Genomic DNA, 8,850 nt, shown 5'->3' with positions numbered 1-8,850 from the left:
TGCCAACCAATCAGTAGAGACCATGATCCTGAAAGAACATATCTGGAAAACTGATGAATATACTCTTGGGATCCTTCCATAAGGCCTCCAGATAAACACCCTCAAGACAGAGGACCCAGTGCAACTCTATGGAGCACATCCATGCCTTTCCCCACTCCCTTTCCCCAGCTGCATTTTCCTTGTTTCTCTCTTTTACCTAGCTCCAAGGCCCGTTCTTTTTCCTTTGTAACTTGTTTCCTGAGCCCATTTCTTCTACAGCTCACTTATTCTACCTCTGTTACTTTCTAAATATATTTTCTCTTATAGTTTGAGTCTTGGCTCTGAATTCTTTCCTAGCCGGTACTCAAGTACCGAGGTTGCTGAACCAAGATCCAATTCTGGTGCAGTTTGGCTGCTAATATAAACATTAAGCTTCATTTGATTCAGCACTTCTATAATAAGCAGAAGAGAAACAGAATGCCACTGATTTATTTATTTATTTATTTGTTTTAAATATATCTTTATTGATTTCAGAGAGAGGAAAGGAGAAGGAGAGAGAGAGATAGAAACATCAATGATGAGAGAGTCACTGATCCGCTGCCTCCCACATGCCCCCGACTGGGGATGGAGCCCACAACCCGGGCATGTGCCCTGACCAGGAATCGAAACCCGATCGCCTGGATCCTAGGTCGACGCTCAACCACTGAGCTGCAACTGGCTGGGCAGAATGCCACTGATTTAAATGAATTCTTTACCAGACCAATTTAATTATTTTAGCCCATTCTTGCTGTTGCTACATCTGCCTCAGATGGGATATGGGAAAGGTGAAGGGGGAAAGAAAGGAGCATTCCATTGGAAGTAAGTTAATAATTAAGATAGTAATATGTACTCTGCAGGAGAGTAAATCCAGAGAGGATAGTGCAAGCCAGAGAGGTGGCCTCATGACCTAGAGAAAAAAAAGCACTAGACATGGGATGGCCAGATGCTGGGCTATAGTGTCTCCTGCACCATTGACTGGTGTGGCCATGGCCAAGCCTCTTGGCTCTTCTGCACCCCAGCCTTAGGTGTTTTCTAAAAAATGATGAGCCTGGTTAACATCACCAAGAGCACCTCTTGCCCTAATATTATACAACTCCACAAAGGCTAGCATGTATTACCATTCTTTTAATTGAGTAAGTTGAAAAACATTTGTTGGTAGAACACTTGTCCTACCTCAGTTGCTTGACTGGTGGTGGCGGTGGCAGTGGTGGTGTGTGTGTGTGGAAGGGGAGCTCACTTAACTTCTATGCCTTTTTAAAAAGCAAAAGACTTAGTATTTGTTTTAACTCCCCCCTCCCCCCTTTTTTTGTCATTCTGAGCCAGTCCTTTGAATTTCAGACTTACAAATTATAGGTTTGCATCTTTTGGTGCTGTGATAGCTTCTACTTAGACCTACCTTCCTTCCCCCCTACCGTTAATGTGGCATAATATGCAAAGGTTTAAATCTTTAAAATATGAGCATTTCCCGCCCCCACAGCACTGGGCTGGAGTTTCTGAGACCCTGGGAGACTACCAACTAGCTGTGTCATGTTGGGTAAGTGAACTCTCCTCTCTGTGTTTTGTGTTTCCTGTAAAAGAAGCATTGAATGGTTGGAGAGGTCCCTTCCAGCTGTCAAGTTCAGTGACTGACATGCACTGAGTAGCTACTCTTGGTTGAAAGAGGGCCATTTGTAGAGACTCTATTCAGCTTAGATTTGAATTCACCCTTCTTTTCTGTCTATAGAGCTTTAACAGGAACAAGACTGGCTGGAAATACACACAAAAGAGCTACTGGAAAGATGTCAGGGGTCTCAGGCATTAGCTATTTCATTAAAACCAACCCCCCAGAAGGCACAGCCCCCATATTCTATAGGAATATCATGCCCTGAAGAACATCTGCACACTCCCTTCAGGCCTCCCTCTGCACCCCTACGGGTCTCAGACTTTCTGTTAGGTGCCCAGCTCTTAACAAATTCCTTTCAGAATCTCTCACCAACCCTAACCAGAGACCGATTCCTGTGCTTTTGTTCTCTCCCTGCTTCTGGAGGCATGCTTGAGCATCTGCTCAGGCTGGTGCTCACAGACGGCAGGAAAGCAGAGGCTTTTTTTGCAGTTGCTAGGAAACGGTGAATGAATGAAAATAATTTTGTTTTTTAAATACACCCCCAATCCCCCAACTGGGAAGGGAAAAAGTCATATATTTGGGACAGGATTGTGATCCTAACTTGGAGTTCACATATATATTTTTTATTTTATTTATTTATTTATTTATTTATTTATTTATTTATTTACCTGAGTAGGTTTCAGTTTACCATCTAAATGATTAATCAGAAAGCAAAAAGGATATGAGAAATCCACCTCCCGCAGGGTTTTTTATAGCACTTGGCTGCAGACCCAGGAGTCACCTGGCTGAGCAAGGATTTCTGGGGAAGCCAGTGAACTTCTGACCCCACACTTAAAGTGCCCCCAAGCATTTAGGGTGATTCTACTTGATGACTATAGGCACAGAACCATCACCTTGGTGCAAGCAACCCCTGCTCAGGTGCTTGCCTTCCCATCAAAAACACTTCCTTTCTTGCTTAAATCTTGCTGGTGGTTTCGGTTGCTCTTAGAATGAGGTCTAGACTCTTAACCATAGCCTGTAAGTGAGTCTCCTCCATGCCCCTAGACAGAGGCAGTGTGTTATTCTGGCCCATCTAGGCCTGGGTGTCTGTTATTAATGCCACTTCAGCTTCATTTCCACTTCTCTCCATCCACCAAATCTCTTGGTGACCTGATATCTCAGGTGTTCTATGAGTGACAGCAAAACTCCCGATTTGAATTTTTATAGGTGAGTTGTTCACTTCACACTGGATTTATATTGCACCCAGAAGGTTCCATCTAGGTTTTGTTGAGCCTGAAGTTTATACAATTTGAATTTCATACGATTTAAGAAAAAGAATGAAAAATTGTGAACACAAAATTGAAAGTTTGCTTAGAACCATTAATCACCACAAGTTATAAATTTTAAAGAGCTAACAAATACAATGAACATTAAAAATGTAGAAAAAGCCCAGTATCATTATTAACAGGCTGACACATCCTAAAATTCTTTTTTTCTTGCATACTCTGATTACCTCTTAACATGACAAAGATTTTGTAATGTTATTTTCTATAGAGATATTGGAAAGACAATTCAGCCTTTCCTTGTGGCTGTACATGATTTATTTTAAATTATAAATAAATATTAGAATAAACTAATAGTATTTTTCAGTTTGCTGACTGTGTTGGTGACGCCTCCTCTGTATTTTCCACAAGTTCCTGTTCAAAATTTGCTCCTTGCCCAAAGGCAACCCCTGAGAAAGTTAGCCTTGACCTTGTTAGGCTTGCTCACCCCTGCCTCCCCAGCCCGCCACCCAGCTGAGGCTGTTGCAGCTGGTAACTCAGCCAAGTACTCATCCATTGACTCCAGTGCTTCCCTCCTTTGGAGTCCCCCATTATGCGACCACCTCCCACCTCCAGGATCACTGCTTGCCAGCTCTCTCTTTTCACCCCTTATTCCCTTGGCTAAGTCCTGGTTGCCAAGGACTTACTCAAATAATACCTGTGAGTTGGATGGCGCTGAAGGGCATTTTGTGCAGTGAAAAAAGCCAATCTCAAAAGGTTACATACCTTATGATTCCATTTTTATAACATTCTTGAAATGATGAAACAATAGAGATGGAGAACAGGTGAGTAGTTGTCAGGGGAACGGGCATGGGAATAGAGAGGGTGGGTATGACTACAGAGGGATAACACAAGGGAGTCCCTTTGTGGGACAGTTTTGTATGATGATTGCGGTGGTGATTACATGTATCTTAATATGGAATCATGTTGCACAGAATCACATTGCACAGAACACACACACACACGCACACACACAAATGAGTGCATGTAAAACAATAAATTCTTGGTCTAGTTAATAGTATTGTACAAATGTGAATTTCTGGTTATGATACTGGTCTACAGTTATATTGATCTCACCATCAGGGGAAGCTGAGTGAAGTGTTCATGGCACTCTCTTACTATATTAGCAGCTTCCTGTTAGTCTATAATTAACTCAAAGTAAATTTTGTTTTGTTTTTTAAAAGGTGATACAGCTTTTACTTGCTCTTAGGATGCTTGCTTTTGGAGACCAACTGTGATGCAATAAAGAAGTCCAAGCCACATGAGGAGGTCATGTGTGGGGTTCACATGGGTACCACCTGGGTTCCAGCCAACAGATATATGAGTGAGGAAACATTCACGATGACTCCAGCCACAGCCATTGTCTGACTGCAACTGCATGGGAGACCCCAGTGAGAATCACTACCCGAGAACTGCCTAGCTGAGCCCAGTGTCTAGAACAGTGAGAGGTAACAATAAAGTAATTATTGTTGTTTAAAGCCCTTAAGTTTTGAAATAATTCATTATGCAGCAACAGATGACCGGAGCACCGTCCATGTGATCTGGGTATCTCTGTGCTCTACTTCATGTATGACATGAAAAAAATAATGGAATTGGCACCATAAGGCGCAAGTGTGCAGCAATTAAGCAAAGAATCTATGAGGTTAATAAATGTTAGCTACAATTATTATTATTGCTTTTTTTTAGAGAGAGGGAGGGAGAGAGAGAGAAAGAGAAACATCAATGTGAGACAGAAACATTGATCGGTTGCCTCCCACACGCGCCCTGACTGGGGATGGACCCTGAAACCTAGGTATGTGCCCTGACTGGGATTCAAACCTGCAACCTTTTGATGTAGGGGACAACACTCCAACCAACTGAGCCACAGTGACCAGGGCAGCTTCAGTTATTATTATTGTGTATCTAAGCTATAATCAAAGGACAAACGAGATATGCAATAGCCCATTTAGCTCTGGGTCAATTCCAAAATGACACCAAATAACTCATCCCTTCTTATCCCCAGAGACTGAGAGTGAGCAGTAGAACTTGGCAATAGAGTGACTTCTATATTGAGCACATCCTTGGCTGACCTCTGTCCTCTGGTTTGTCTGTGGGGTAAATGTACACTCTAAATATAAATGATGGTTCTATTAAGTTATCCCTTCCCCCTTCAGAGCCAAAAGTATTTGTGGGTACTAATCTGTTCCTTGCAGTCAAAACATTCTTTTATGGAAAATGTTCGAATAACACTTGAGCTATTTTGGAAGTCTATTGTGTAATACATAGATAAAAGACATTCTTTTTTTTTTCTTTTCAGTTTTAGCACAAAGTGTACTAAATGACATTATCTTTAAGGGCCCCTTTCACTGCACTGTTTATTATTATTTTAATTATCCTTTATCACTCTACTCTTTCCTTGAGACCATAGTCATTGTCAGTGTCCCTATGAGTTGGGCCAGCAGACCACCTTTGGAAGAATCAGCAGAAGGGAAGCAGAATTGACTAGAAGGAGCCTGGGGTCCTGAGACCACCCTCAGGGAGTCAGAATTTCGCTCAAGGACTAGTGCCTGTCAGAGACCCAGGGAAGATGCGGCCTGCAGTGGCCTGGCAGGGCAGGGATGTGCTGCTGCGGAAGCCCTCAGGCAGCGCTGGGAAAACACTTAGAACTTCAGACTTTGGAAAATGCCAAATCCTAACCCTTAGGTTCTGGTCCTTGCCCCTGATCTGCATGTTTTCTTTGGAGGTTGCCTTGGAATCTGGATTCACAATGGCTAACTCAGCCCAGTCAACCTTGTCTGCAATACTTAATCCCTAGACAGAAAGAAACAAGAGAGAAAATTGATGTGTGGGATGGGGGTGGGGATGCTGAGGGGAAAGCAGAGGTCTAAACACACACACACACACACACACACACACACACAATGGGACAGTTTCTGCATCATCAGTTTGAACTCTGAGTTACCACAAAACAACACTGAAACATAACCTGGCTCGCTCCGTCTCCCTGCTGCGGCGGTGACATTAGGACAGCATGTTTCCTGATGGACCCTCAAGAAATATTTTTTGGATGAATGCATAGGTTTGGAGTTTCAGGAGTTGAATTTCTCTTAGAATTTTATTCAGTTGTTCATGGGGTGCAAATGATAAAATCTGAAGACCCTTCTTTGCACACAGTCCCTAGTGAGTGCGCTGCTGGGGGAAGAGGGAGACGTGAGCTCTAACTGCTTCCCAGCTTGGAGACGAGCACTAGGAGTAAATATGTGCGGAGGAAAATCCCATCCCTTGGTGTGTCTTAAGCTTCCTCCTGTGTTCCGCTGGGAGTTTGTGAAGCGGTCACATCAGACCTGCCACTTTTCCAGTAATTGTCTGAGGCAAAGGAACACATATCGCTGAACCAGGTGAATTAGTCATGCCTGTGCAAAAGGCAGGGATTGAAGCGCTCTACAGATAAGAGATGTTGTTTATCTAGCCCTAGCTGTAGGGCATTTGGAGAATGTATTTGTGGAAAATGAGATCCAAGCTAAATCCAAAGAAATTCTGAAAGGCATTTCCATTATAATAGTAAAGACTCATAGAACACAATGAGTCAGCACCCAAGTTGTTGGTTCTTAGCACTGGTACAATTTGAGTACCTGATGTAGCTGACTTGTGAGAGAAAGTACCCTCATCTAGAGGTTGTGGGTCTTATGGGACACTGATATCCCAAGAGTGTCAGGATTAGAGGACATGCTCAAATCTGTTGGGTGAAGTGTGTTCAAAGATATAAGAAAAGAAAAAAAAAAAATCTCCTCATATGAAGAATTTGATCCAGATGGAAAAACCAGATTAAAAACCATGGCTAAGATCCAAGTTGTAGGTTTTCATGGAATAGTACAAGGCATGGTAATTAATTTGCAGGAAAAAACAAGTCACCAGCATGGCATGCAGGCTATCTCAAACAATAAAAATAGAAACATGGTTGGAAAAAAGCTAATTGAATAATTCTAGTGAATGGAGTATTTATAACCAGAAAATATGGAAAATTTTGAATAGGTGAGAGTAGCCCTGCTGGCATGGCTCAGTGGTTAAGTATCGACCTAGGATTCAGGAGATCGAGATTCGATTCTCAGTCAGGGCACATGCCTGGGTTGCAGGCTCGATCCCCAGTGGGGGGCATGCAGAAGGCAGCCGATCAATGACTGATCACTGATGTTTCTCTCTCTCTCTCCCTCTCCCTTCCTCTCTCTGAAATCAATAAAGATATATATTTTTAAAAAAATAGGTGAGAGTAGCTTTAGAATATTAGAATTGAAGCTTAGTCTCTGAACATAGAAATAATGCACATGACAAAACAATAGGAAGAGAATAATTCCCATGAAGAAATCAATGAAAGCTTTAAAGCCAATACCTCTAAAAATAAAGTGTCATAGATTCATCAAGTGAGAGAAGGAAGGTTCCAAGAGCCAACTAAAGATCCTCAAGCATCTTAATATATTTTAAAAATATATAACTATAGAAGGTTTGATGGAGTTATAAAATCGCCAATGGATGCTAAAACATGGGTGAATTTTGATGACAAACAGTATACTTACAGCATCTCCCCACGTTACTTATGTTTACAAAGGGGAAAATAGTGAATTCACAGAAGGCAAAGCAGTTACCACCTCAACCGAATGAGCAAAGCTGACTTCACCAGCATGGAGACAAACCATCATTATAGGTCCTTTCCTCTCCACACTATTATACACTGAGGACACTGAGTCACTTCAATAGTACTTCCTCCAAAAACGCGAAACTTGAAATCCAATTGCAAAGAAACATCAGACAAACCCAAGTTGAGGGACTTGTTAAATTTCCTTATTTTGATAATTGTCTTATGGTTATATAAGAGAATGTCCTTAGGAAATATATACCGGATTGCTTAGGGATAAAGGGCACAATGTCTTCAGATTACTCTGAAAGGGTCCAAGGAAAAAAAGGCTGTGTATGTATGTGTGTGTGGAGAGGAAGACAGGAAATTATATAACAACTGGTGCAAAAGGTAAACACTGATAAAGAATTTCTCCATTCTACTCTTACAATTTTTCTGTATATTTGAAATAACATTAAATGTTATGGACAATGCTACAATGTTTGCAAAATTTACCCCTTTCAGAGTCTGAGATACCATCCAAATTCAGTTGTTCAGGTTTCTTGTTCCAGAGGAGTTAGCAATTTGGGTGCTACACTCTCCCTAATATTAAAAATAGGAACAATGAAATAAACCCTCTAATAGAGAAGTGATAAAAGTACAAATTTTAAATCAGTATTTACATAAATACTGTCTTCCTTAATATTTTTATATTAGTTTCTAATCTTATCTCCTTCTTAACAGGAAAAGACCCTTAATTTGGGGGATACTTTTTTTAGAGAAATATTTAAATGGAGGATGGGAAGTCACTTGTCAGGAGCATTTTAGAATTGTATATATCAGGCAAGAATATAGCATAGCTGTGATTCTAATTGCTAAGATTAAATTTTAAATATTTTGTTAAAAATTCCACTTAAGGAACAGTGCTTGCAATTTAGAGAATTTCTAAGTCTAGAGCTCTGGTCTTCCCTGTCCCCGGATCCTGCTGTCTTCAGTGTTCTGCTAAGCAGCAGTCATTTTGCGGGTCAACAATTCCGATCCTGATGCTGTTACACAATAAACCATTTGTCTCTAGATGCATTGGTCAGCATCTGCTCATTTGCTGACCATTTCAGAACACTGGTTCTTGGAGAAATGTTGAATCCAATATTGGAACAGAGCTTTGCTGCCACAAAAACTCATCTGATCAACTCCCAGGGTATTTGTGAGCGCCAAAGGGCCTACTGAACATCCAATCCAATGCCATCTTTTTGTTCCATGTGATGCTTTCTTCTTCCATTTAAACCTGAAAATGTACAGGTATAGTAGAAAGAGCCCTAGCTCAGCTATAAAGACCTCTG

Source organism: Miniopterus schreibersii, assembly GCF_964146895.1.
Source record: "Miniopterus schreibersii genome assembly, chromosome: 7".
In the NCBI taxonomy this organism is placed as follows: domain Eukaryota; kingdom Metazoa; phylum Chordata; class Mammalia; order Chiroptera; family Miniopteridae; genus Miniopterus; species Miniopterus schreibersii.
This window is presented reverse-complemented; position numbering follows the sequence as displayed.